The 12681-nt window shown below is 42.3% G+C and overlaps 1 protein-coding gene and 1 long non-coding RNA gene across 5 annotated transcripts in view; one reads left to right on the forward strand and one right to left on the reverse strand.

Moving 5' to 3' along the window:
• GNB1L (G protein subunit beta 1 like) overlaps window positions 1-12681 on the forward strand; it is a 186264-nt gene that overhangs the window by 153911 nt on the left and 19672 nt on the right. The gene's annotated exons all lie outside the window — the stretch shown is intronic.
• Window positions 1-12681, reverse strand: part of LOC140498963 (uncharacterized) — a 46354-nt gene that overhangs the window by 12516 nt on the left and 21157 nt on the right. The gene's annotated exons all lie outside the window — the stretch shown is intronic.

Here is a 12681-nt window from a genome sequence, read left to right on the forward strand (position 1 = left end):
GAATCTCCCCAGAGCCTAAACTACAAGAAGCTCATAAATGAAACTCCATGGGGCTGTTTTCAGGATGGGGGACACAGGGGTGAGAGAATGTAGTGCTCCCTGAAACTGCCCTGGGCTCACGGTTCAGACTTGCACAGCTAGCCCCCTACCTATGGGCATTAGGGCCTCCCCCAGAGATAGAGTCCTCATCGGTACTCATTTAGCAAGGTTTTTTTGAAAGGATATAATCTTGCCTAAGATTTCATGAAAGATACAAGAGGTTCCATTAGGGACAGCACACTCCCGCCATGTTGAGATTCGACCCCAAAGGAACTCATGGTCTAAGCACAGATAGCTGTGATACACAGTGGTGCTAGATAAGTGCTTATGGAAATGAAGGAAGGAAACAAGCATTTATTAAACACCCACTGTGTGCCAGACACTGTGATGTACATTTTATAAACACCTCATTAGGTACTCTCGACAACACAGGGAGGATGTGTGATTTTCCTTGTGTTACAATTGAGGAAACTGAGTTACACAACTTAAGTGACTTTCTCCTGGTTACCCAGCTCACAAGCCTCTTAGACCAGATTTCAACTCAGGTCTTCTGGCTCCAGGCCCCAAGCTCTGTGCACTGTGGCACAACTAGTGGCCTGGAAAAGAGGTGAAGAAAGTGCTAGGGGAGGTCAGTGCTGAAAACATCCTCTTCTAGTATGCAGAAGAAACATAGCGGCCATAGAGGGGAATAAACCACATGCTAATCACAGAATCTCAAATGTGGACAGGCCTGGGGAGAGACCGAAGCCAAACTGAGCAGAAATCTCCTCAACTTTCCCAACAATTCATGCCTCTACTTTGAATCCCTACCATGACAGCAGTTACTACCTGCCATGGCAGCCTTACTTCAGTGGTTAGAGACTGTCTCACCACCTGCGCCACCATGAGCAGGAGGTAGTCCCTCCTTATAGTGCTTGGTTCATTATTCAACATTTACTGAGCATTGATCCTGCCATTACCAGAAATTGGTTTGGGGCAGCTAGGTGGCTCAGTGGATAGAGCTCTGGGCCTGGAGTCAGGAAGATTTTTCTTCCTGAGTTCAAATCTGGCCTCAAACACCTTATAGCTGTGTGACCCTGGACAAGTCACCTAACTTCTTTTGCCTCAGTTTTCTTATCTGTAAAATCAGCTAGAGAAAGAAATGACAAATTGCTCCAGTATCTTTGCCAAGAAAACCCCAAGTGAGGCCATGAAGACTCAGACTATCAATGGTCACATAAAGGGCCATCCAGCAAACAACCTCCATCACATAAAGGGTCATGCAGTTAGCACCATGGATTAAAAAAATGAGGACAGCCCCTACCCACATTTCTCCAGGGAGAAGGGAAATGAGCATAGGATGACCACAATGCAAGGTGGTAGGTGCCCAAGAGAATGCTAGAATGGATCCGCATGAACCAGTCACTGCCCCAGCTCCCAATGAAAGAATTCTTTTCCCAGCAAAGGTGTGTGAATGTCCAGGAAATCCTACCAAGGGGGAGAGAGACAGACTCCCAGCCAAGACACCTGCTAGTCATATGTGTACGAAGACAAGTACCGCTTCCTCTCTGTGTATTTCTATGTATGTATATATACTATGTGCACTGTTTGCACATAGAATGAAAAAAAAATCCTTCAGGGTGTCCTTCAGAAATACTTGATACTCAACTAGATAGAACCTCTGATAAAATCCTTGGGTTGATTTCCTCATCTGTAAAATGGGGATAATGAGACTCACCTTGCCTTGTCTCACAAAAAGGATTGTGAGGAAGGAACTTTGTAACCTGGGAACCCCTGAAGAAATGAGAGCTGCTCTTATAACCTGATATCCTTAAACAACTATGTGCTTGGCACATAGTAGGTGCTTAAATACTTACTGACTAAATGACATAGTCAGTAGCCTAATGGGCATGGCCACCGAGGAGCACCTCCTTTTAACTGTCCTTGTTTACTTCTTAAGACTAAGGATCATTTTCTTGGTATGAAGTTTAGAATTAGCAGCTTGAGGGCAAGGCTTGTCTTTTGCCTCTTTCTGTATCCCTGGCTTATCACAGTGCCTGGCACAGTAGGCACTTAATAAGTATTGATTAATGATTGATTGATTGAATGGAAAGGAATTAATTCAGAGAGTTTAGTACTTTCATTTCTTGTTTTATCAGAGAAAGAAACCAAGGCTCAGAGAGAGTGATTTGCCCAAGGTTGCACAGGCTTGTAAGTAGTGCAGCTAAAGCTCTGACTCAGGTTTCCCTTACTGCCAACCCACTACACCTCCCAGGCAGCAGGAAATTCCACTCTACAACTGGCTTTGGGGTGAGCAGCAGCATCCGAGGAAGAAGGCCCTGAAAATGCCTGGGTGGGCCCAGAGCCATGGACAGGCGCCCACTTCTGGGCGACAGGAGCTCTCTGGGGCCTGGAGATCAGCAGCCTCGGAAGCACCCGGAGGACAAAACCCAGCAGAGCTTTGGGAGTTGAGTTCTGTTCTGCCCTGCACGTTCTCTCCTTTCCTGGAGACTCCTTTGTGAATGGGTGATGAGAAATCAAGTGTTTCCCACCTGTACCTTTGCCAAGCAGCCACAAAAGCACTGTTTGCATATAGAAGAAAAAAAATTCCTTCAGGGGATTCTTCATAAATACTTGATACTCAACTAGGTAGAACCTCTGACAAAATCCTTGGGTTGAAAATGTTCAGTTGGCACAGGCCAAAGCATTACTGCCTAGTCTCAGGGCTGTAATGGCGAGCCAGCACTGTTTGACACCTTTTCCTTGAGTCCATGTTCTTTACAGGAGGAAACAGATGTGTTTCCTTCCCCACCCTGGGACAAGGGCTCTCCCTCCACACTTGTTCCTTGGCATCCTAAATTAGCTTCAATTACTCCTGTAATGTACTGCTGTGTAACAGTTCTATCAATTCAATACCTGTGGTTTGGCCTGGAGGGGAGAGCAGGTAAATCCTGAAGCCACCAATGCTGCTCTCTGTAACCTGGCCTCCTCCTCCCTCCCCAGTCTTCTTACACCTGAGCCCCCAATATAATCCTCCTTGATCCAGCAACACTGTCCTCCTAGCTGCTACACAAATAAGACCCTCCATCTCCTAAGGATGCATTCTCTGTGACTGTCCCCTGTACCTGGAATGCTCTGCCTCCTCTGCTCTGACTGCTGACCTCCCAGGCTTTCTTTAAATCCCAGCTAAACCCCCACTCTATACAGGAAGCCTTCCCTAACCCCTCCTGTAAGATCCTTGAGGGTAAGGATTTTTTCCCTATAGTGATTGCACTCTGCCTCCCCCATTTAATTAACTAGGTATTATTAGCTCAACATCTGCTTCAGGACTGGAACTATGGAAAGCTGGGAGTGGGGGCACCATAAAACAGGGCCCCAGAGAAGAGTGGGGGCTCAGGCCCTGTCCTCAATTGTGAAATGAACAACTAGTTAAGAAGAAGCTGGAGAAAGCCCTAACAGGCTCCCAGTCAGAGAGAGAGCATACCTTATAGAAGCTGGCAAGCATGTCTTTGCCCTGTCTCCAACTCCTGTTGGCTGTGGGACCTTGGGCAAGTCACCAAACCCCTCAGTTCTCCAGGTAACTTTGAAAATTGCACAGTAGTTTCATATCTACTTTGATAGAGGGGATTCCCTGCAGCTATGAAATCCTAGATCCACATCAAAAAAGACTATTTGCCTGCAATCTTGTGAATCTTATCCAAAGGACTTCACTGAAAAGGGGAAGGAGAAATGTTTCTCCTTCCATTTAGAGGAACAAAAGGTCAAGGATCTCAAGGTAATAATGGAGGAAGAAAGGATCTACCACATTTTAATCTGTATGTGGTACAAAGTAGTAATCATTAAAGTGATTTATTATTGGTTTAAAGAGAGAAAGACTGATCAAACAAACAGCCAAGTTTTTGACTCTAAGACTCCAGTTCCTGAAGAAAGGACTCAGTATTTGACAAAAACTTCTGAGAAAACTGGACAGTGATGTGGCAGAAATTAGGTTTATACCAGCACTTCACACCATACACCAAGATAAACTCCAAATGAATACACAACCTAAATATAAAAAGTCACATCATAAACAAATTAGAGGCACAAGGAAAACATTATCTTTCATATTTTTTGATAGGGGAAGAGTTCATGACTAAAGTGATGGAAGGAATCACAAAAGATAAAATGGACAAGTTTGATTATATAAAATTTTAAATGTTTTGCAGAAAATAAATCTAATGGAAAAATTACAAGGAAAGCAAATAAGTGGTGGAGGAGGGGGGGTCTTCTGCTAAAGGTCTCATCTAGGATAGATGGGGGAATGTATTCAAAGTAATGAGACTAAGAACCATTCCCCAGGAGAAAAATAGTCAAAGGCAGTTTTTCAAAGAAGAAATCCAAGCTATCAATAATCATGGAAAAAAACTTCTTTAAAGAAGAATTTATTCAAGGACTATATGAACACTATTACAAAACACTTTTCACACAAATAACGTCATATCTAAGTAAGTGGAAAAACATGTGTTGCTTGTAGGTAGGCTGAGCTAATATGATAAAAATTACAACTCTACCTAAATTAATTTACTTATTCAGTGCCATACCAATCAAATTACCAAGTAATTATTTTCTAGAGCTAGAAAAAATAATATCAGAATTCATCTGGAAGAACAAAAGAGCCAGAATATCAAGGGAACTAATGAAAAGAAATGCTAGGGAAGGTGGCCTTGCCCTCCAGATCTCAAATTGTATTATAAAGCAGCCATCATCAAAACCACTTGGTACTGGCTAAGAAATAGAGAGGTAGACTAGTGGAATAGGTTAGGTACTCAAGACACAATAATCATTGAATATAACAATTTACTACTTGATAAATTCAAGGACCCCAACTTCTGGGATAAGAACTCACTGACAAAATGACAAAAACTGCTGGGAAAACTGGATAACATAGTGGCAGAAACTGGGCATAGACCAATGCTTGACACTGTACACAAGAATAAAGTCTAAATGGATACATGATCTAGGTATAAAGATTGATACTATAAGCAAATTAGGGGAGCAAGGAATAGTGTATCTGTCAGATTTATGGAGAATGGAGAAATTTATGACCAAACAAGAGATAGAGAACATTATGAAGTGCAAAATGGATCATTTTTATTGCATTAAAATCAAAAGTTTTTGCACAAACGCAATGCAACTAAGATTAGGAGGGAAGTAGAAAAATGGGAAAGAATTTTTACAACTAGTATCTTTGATAAAGGCCTCATCTCTAAAACATATAGAGAACTGAGACAAATTTGTAAGAATATAAGTCATTGCCCAATTGATAAGTGGTCAAGGAATATGAACAAGCAGTTTTCAGAGAAAGAAATTAAAGCTATCTATAGTCATATGAAAAAATGTTCTAAATCACAATTGATTAGAGAGATGCAAATCAAAACAACCACGAGGTACCACATCACACCTGTCAGATTGGCTGACATGACAGAACAGGAAGATGATAAATGCTGGAGAAGATGTGAGAGGGATGGAACACTAATTCATTGTTGGTGGAGCTGTGAGCTGATCCAACCATTCTGAAGAGCAATTTGGAACTATGCCCCAAGGACTACAAAAATGTGCATACCCTTTGACCCAGCAATATCAATATTGCTCCTGGGACTCTATCCCAAAGAGATCATAGAAATGGGAAAGGGTCCCACATGTGCAAAAATATTTATAGCAACTCTCTTTGTGGTGGCCAAGAACTGGGAAATCAAAGGGATTTTCATCAATTGGGGGATGGCTAAACAAGTTGTGGTATTTGAATGTAATGGAATACTGTTGTGCAATAAGAAATGATGAACAGGAAGACTTCAGAGAGGACTGGAAGGACTTATATGAACTGATGCTGAATGAAAGGAGCAGAACCAGAACTTTGTACATAGTAACAACCACAATGTGCAAGGAATTTTTCTGGTAGATCCCTTCACAGAAATGCAAGGACCTAAAACATTCCCAGTGAAATCTTGAGGCAAAATGCCTTCCACATCCAGAGAAAGAAATATGGAATTGGATCACAGAATGAAACAGAATATTTTCTCTTGTGTTATGTTTTGGTTTTTCTCATGGTTTCTCCCATTCATTTTAATTCTGCTATGCAACATGACAAAGGTGAAAATGTATTTAATAAGAAGGTATGTGTAGAACCCATATAAGATTGCATGCCATCTCAAGGAGGGAGAGGAAAGGGGGGGGGGAGAAAATCTAAGACTTTTGGAAGTGATTGTAGAAAACCGAAAGTAAATAATAATAATAAACCAAATTATAAATTCATTTAAAATAATTTATGAGTAATTAGAAAAATGAAAATAAATCACTTCTGAGATTCTACCTCACACCCATCACACTGGCAAAGATGACAAAAGAGGAAAATTACAAGGGCTAGAGGAGATGTGAGGAAACTGGTACACTAATGCACTATTAGTAGAACTGTGAATTGGTCCATCCATTCAGAAAAGTAATCACCATGAGGTCCCTACTCCAAAGAGACCAAAGAAAGAGGGAAGAGAGCTATATGTATAATGGTAGTTCTAATAGTTCTTTGTGGTAACCAAAAGTTGGAGACTATGAGGGTGCCCTCCCATTGGAGAATGGCTAAATTAATTGTGGTACATGAATGCAATGGAATATTATTATGCCATAAGAAATGATGAAATTGAGCATTTTAGAGAGAGGAGCTCTGTGAACTGCTACAGAAAGAAGCAAGCAGAACTAGAACTGTCTATGCAGTGATAACAACATTGCAATGAGAAAAATAAGACACAAGCTATTTTCTCATTGTAATTTTGGACCAAACCCCCTGACAATAAGAAGAAAGAGCTGAATTGAGGAGCAAGTGTCCTGGCTGGTGCAGAGAATGAAGGATTGGTGAATTAACCTGATAATCTATTGGAACACTGTCTCCAATAAATGTCAAGTCAGCAATGACTGCCTTAATGATAACTGCCTCTTTCAGAAAGTGGGGAAACTAATAGTGGGAAGTTTTATTCTGAATCTAATTCTTTTTAACGAGGAACATGTTGCTGCAAAGGATGGGAGTCCTGGTGGAAAGGGACTACCCAACTGAAGGTCTACAGAGCCGTTGTGCTGTTCTCATTGTTGTATGCCTGTGAAACCTGGACAGTCTACCAGCACCATGCCAGGAAACTGAATCATTTCCATTTGAACTGTCTTAGGAAGATTCTGCAGATCGCCTAACAGGATAAGGTAGCAGACACTGAGGTCCTTACTTGAACTACATTGCCAAGCATTCAGACTCAACTGCAGAGAAAACAACTCCTATGGGCTGGCCATGTTGTTCAAATTCTAAGCATACGTTTGCCTAAAAGTCTATTTTACAGAGAACTCACACAAGGCAGGCACTCACATGGATGTCAAAAGAAGCGACACAAGGACACTCTCAAGGTCTCTCTGAAGAATTTTAGAGTAAATTGTGAGACATGGGAGTCACTGACACAGAACCACCCAGCATGGCGTGCTCACATCAGAGAAGGAGTTGTGCTCCATGAGCAAAGCAGAATTGCAGCAGCCCAAAAGAAAAGTTAGATGTACAGATTTAGAGACATCTCCATCCCCAAATATTCACAGGGACTATTTGTGCCTGACCTGTGATGGAGCCTTCTGGGCTCACACTGATCTTCTCAGCCACCGTTGGGCACACTGTACCTTGACTCCAACACGGGAATGTCATTTGGTCATCCTCGAGTGCGAAGGACAAGTACCAAGCTTAATACAATGCATGGCATATAGTAAGTGCTTAATAAATGTTCACTGATTGATATGGGCAGTGAGAGAGTAAGGACTGGACTCAGAATCATTTATATAGAGATTATCCTTGATAACATTTGAGTTGATGAGATCACCAAGGGAAAAAGTATGGGGGGAGAAGAAAAGAGGGCCCAAGATAGAGCCTTATTGAAGCAGGTGTAACATGAATGAAGATCCAGCAAAGGAGGCAGAGGAGGAGCAGTCAGAGAGGGAGGACCAAAACCAAGAGAGCAGTGTCACAAACTCGTAGGAGGATTGAGGAGAGAGTGACCAAGAGGGTCTGAGGCTACAGAGAGGTCTTGGAGAATGACGATGGAGAAGAGGCCACTGGGTTTGGTGACTAAGAAGTCACTGGTCACTTCGGAGAGAGTAGTGTTGGTAGAATGATAAAGTCAGACATCAGACCACAGAGGGTTTAGAAGACTGTGAGAAGAAAGGATGATGAGGTCCTCATAGATGGCTTTCTCAAGGATTTTAGCCACAAAGGGGAGAAAAGTCTAAGTGTGCCTTTGTCACCCCCTGTTCAGTGACCTCCTATGGCTTCCTGTTACCTCCAAGATCAAACATAAAATCTTCAAAACCCTTCATAACCTTGTCCCTTCTTACCTTTCCAGTCTTCTTATAATTATTCTCCCTGGATGGTGTAGTGGATAGAATGCCAGGCCTGGAGTCAGAAAAACTCATCTTCCTGTGTTCAGATCTGTCCTCAAACACTTACCATCTGGGTGACCCTTGGCAAGTCCCTTAACTCTGTTTGCCTCAAGTTCATTTGTAAAATGAATTGGAGAAGGACACGACAAACTACTCCAATATCTTTGCCAGGAAGATCCCAAATGGGGTTACAAAGTTTCTATGTTCCAATAACAGTGGCCTCCTTGCAGTTCCTCCAACATAACATGTCTTTTCTCTTCTCCATGTCTTTGCACTGGTTGTGCCTCATGCCTAGAATGTTTTACCCTCTCATCTTCACCTCTTGGTTCCCTGATTTCTGTGAGACCTAGCTCAAACCCCAGTACTCCACCAGGCCTTTCCTCATTGCCCCAGCTACTAATGCTGTCCCCACTCAGAATCTTTTTCATATACCTTATCTTTTATCTTATATCTACCTAGTTGTGCGCATGCTTTCTCTCCCTTTAGAATGTGAGTCCCTCTGATGACCAATGTTCGGAGCTAGTGCTGTGAAGTTACATTTGTACTTTTACAGTGACCTTAGATGAGTCTTGCAGTTTTTCAAGAAGCATTTTCAACATCGCTGAAATCATATCACCTGATCCCAACCCTGGCTGCTTTCCTTAGGTAGTATTAGGTGATTTAGAAAGAGCTTTCCTCCTACACATCCCCCCAGCACCAGGCTTATCCCCATTTGATAGAGGAAGAAACCAAAACTCACCGAAGGTTCATCTTCAGTCTCCAAGTCCAGCAGACTTTCTGCTATAGCTCTTATCAGTGCAATTGAATAAAGGTGCAAGAGGAGGGGAGAGAAGAATAATAAATTGTTGGGAGAAGAGAATGCTGAATGAAGGGACATTAAACTGGATTCAGACACAGAGGATGATTTCAGACCCTTGGCATTGGAAGGGGCCTTAGATGTCATTCAATCTCCCCAGCCCTGTATAATAGAAATCCACTCTACTACACACCAGATGATCTGTCCTCCCATCCAGCCTTTGCTTGAATATTCTCCCCCTTCCAGGATATCCCATTCCACTTCAGAACAGCTTTCATTATAAGAAATTTCTCCTGAGGTCAAACCTCAATTTGCCTCTTGCACTTTCTACCCACTACTCCTTGGTTTGCCCTGGGTGGGGGGGGTCAAGAAGGAAAATCTGTCTTCAGCCTGTTGGTTCCTCCAATATTTGACTATAGTTCTCGTTGCCCCAGGAAATCTGTTCCCACCTGTAGTTCCTTCCACTATTCCTCAGATGTCAGGATAGCAAGACCCTTCACCAGCCTGGTTACACTCCTTGGGTGCTCTGTAGCTTGTTAGTGCCCTTGCTAAAGGGTGGATCCTAGAACTCAACATGATACCCCCAACACCAACACTCCAGGGTGTAGCCTATTGGCAGTATCACATGCCCCTTACCAGTGGAACCAAAGATTGCGTGAACCCTTTGGGATGCCACAATCAGACAAAGATAATCTATTAAAATGCCAGTTGTCTTCAGGGGGGAAAAGTGCTGCTTAGCCATGCATCTGCCATCTTGGATGCCACATCCTCAAGCTAAGATTGGAACGCTTGGACAAATATTCATTTGAAGATCTCTGGCTTAAACTTGGTCCACAGATGCCTCTGCACTGAGAAATGTAGCTCCCTGTCCTTGCCCTCTAAAACTAGAGATAGACCACACTGATGAGAACAAGCATGAGCCAGGCAGAAAGGCCAAAGAATCAAGATAATTAACCAATGCCTGTAGAACTGCTGCATAAGTGACAGGGATCCAGGGCAAGACTATTTTCAAGACAAGACTTACAAGAATTGATGCAAAGTGAAGTGAGCATAAGAAGGAGAACATTGTACACCATGTCTGCAATCTTTTAACAGTGATTGACTGAAAAAGACTTAGCTCCTCTGACCCAGACAGTGATCTAAGACAGCTCCAAAGGACCCACGATGAAAAATGAATCCACCTCCAGAGACAACTGATGAACTCTGAATATAGAGTCATACTTTTTTTAAACTTTGTTTTTCTTATTTCTGCGTATATTTTCTTTTGCAAATGACTAATAAGGAAATGTTTTGCATGACTTCACCTGTATAGTCAATATCATATTGTTTGCCTTCTCAGGGGGTGGGGGAGTGAGGAAGAGAATATGGAACTCAATTTTAAAAAAATGAGTTAAAAAATTTACATGTATTGGGAAATATTTGTGTGTGTGTGTGTGTGTGTGTGTGTGTGTGTGTGTGTGTGTAGAGAGAGAGAGAGAGAGAATTTTCAGGATTAAAAAACAAGAAAAGTTCCATTGGCCTGACCAGCTTCAACCACCTCAACAAACTCAAGTCAAGTCAGCAATTATTAAGCACTTACTTTGTGTAAGGCTTTACCTGGTTGGTTGGTTGTTGTCCTTCATTCTCAAAGAGGACCAAAATGACATCGCCGTGAGAAAGTGGAATGTCAGTGTATATGGCTATAGCTGATAAGACCAATATGAGCTCAGAATGCTCTACCACAGGCTGGGCAGATAGTCTGTATGAATATTTGGGGTGGATACTCCAAATTTGCGCATCCTTCATTTACTTCGTGCTGTCTCAATTCTGCTTTGCTCCTGAAGCACAGCACCTTTTCTGATGTGGGCCTGCCATCCTGAGCGGTCCTGTGCCAGTGTCTCTCCCATGTTATACAGTCACATCCAAAGTTCTTGAGAGAGACCTTGAGAGTGTCCTTGTATTGCTTCTTCTGACCACCATGTGATCACCTGCCCCATGTGAGTTCTCCATAAGATAGTCTTTTTGGCAAGTGTACATTTTGCATTCAAACAATATGGCCAGCCCATCCGAGCTGTGCTCAAGGCTTTACCAATCACTAGGTGGCAAAATAGATAGAGTATTGGACTTAAAGAGTCAGGGAGACCTGAGTTCAAATCTGTCCTCAGACACTAGACAAGTTACTTAATCTCATTCACCTCAGTTTCCTCAACTGTAAAATGGAGATAATAATGGCACCTACCTCTCAGAGTTATTGTGAGAATCAAAGGATGTAATGTTTGTAAAGTACCTGGCACTTAGTAGGCACTATGTAAATGCTTGTGGTGATGATGATGATGACCAACACAAGGACAACAAATCCACCTCCTTGGTTCACTTCACTGCTCATGTCGAGAAGGACCAACCTCTAGGAGTGTGTTCATCAGTATTGTTTCTTTCCACAAGAGGACTTGAGCAGCAGCAAGTAAAGTCTGGTTGGACAGCTGGAAGAACTTTGGGATAGTCTCTCTGAGCTAACACTAGAAACAATTCTTGAGGGAAAGGAGAGGGAATATCTTCCTACAAAAGTCATTTACAGACAGAACGTAAACCATCTGCATTGAGTGGTTTATGTTAGGGCAGGGAATCTTTTTCCTATCAAGGGCCAATGACCCCCAGAACAAATTCAGTCAAGGGCTACATATCAAAATTACCTTAGATTTTTTTTCTTAGAAAAAAATAGGAAATGTTCAACTCACCTGCTTTTTAAATTAAGAACAGGGAACATAAAACATCATTCAATGTATACAGCATGCTGTAAAATGTAATTCAGTTCCATAATTCATTTACCCTGAAGGACAGAAGACTTTGGTGAGGGGCAATCACTATTTTCTAATATCTGAAGGGTTTTCAGGGGAATGGGGGGGGAGGGGGGCGGGCAGCGAGAGACCAATTTCGCCCAGCTTGGTCCTATAGAACAGAACTAGAGATGATGGGGGAGGGAGGAAGATCAGAGAAAATTAAGCCAGATGAAGTCAAGCTGGGGCCAGGTATAGCCAGGGCTGTAAAGTCTGCTGTCTTTGGCACAGACCTGTATAGGAATCAAGTACTCAACTAAATGGGGAAGATAAGGAGGGGTTCGTTGGGGAAAGCACTGCTGGCTTTGAGTCGGGTTTGGGTTCAAATTATGGTTCTGATAAACTATGGGCAAATTATTTAACGTACCTGGGCCCCATTTCCTTCTTGTAAACTGGAGTAAGAATCCTACATACTGCCTGCCTCCTTGAAAACTGAGGAGCTGGGAAATGTGGGTTCGTGTTTCCTAGTCTCTTAAAGTCTACTTACTCCTACTTATTAAGAAACAGCTGGATGCCCATTGGTTTTTTTTTAAAAAACATCTTTACTTTTTACTGGATTTCAGGCATGTCTTTATAGCATGACAATTGTCTAACAAAAACAGTTTTCAAATGGAAAAA

This window comes from Notamacropus eugenii, chromosome 4 (assembly GCF_028372415.1).
Source record: "Notamacropus eugenii isolate mMacEug1 chromosome 4, mMacEug1.pri_v2, whole genome shotgun sequence".
NCBI lineage: Eukaryota > Metazoa > Chordata > Mammalia > Diprotodontia > Macropodidae > Notamacropus > Notamacropus eugenii.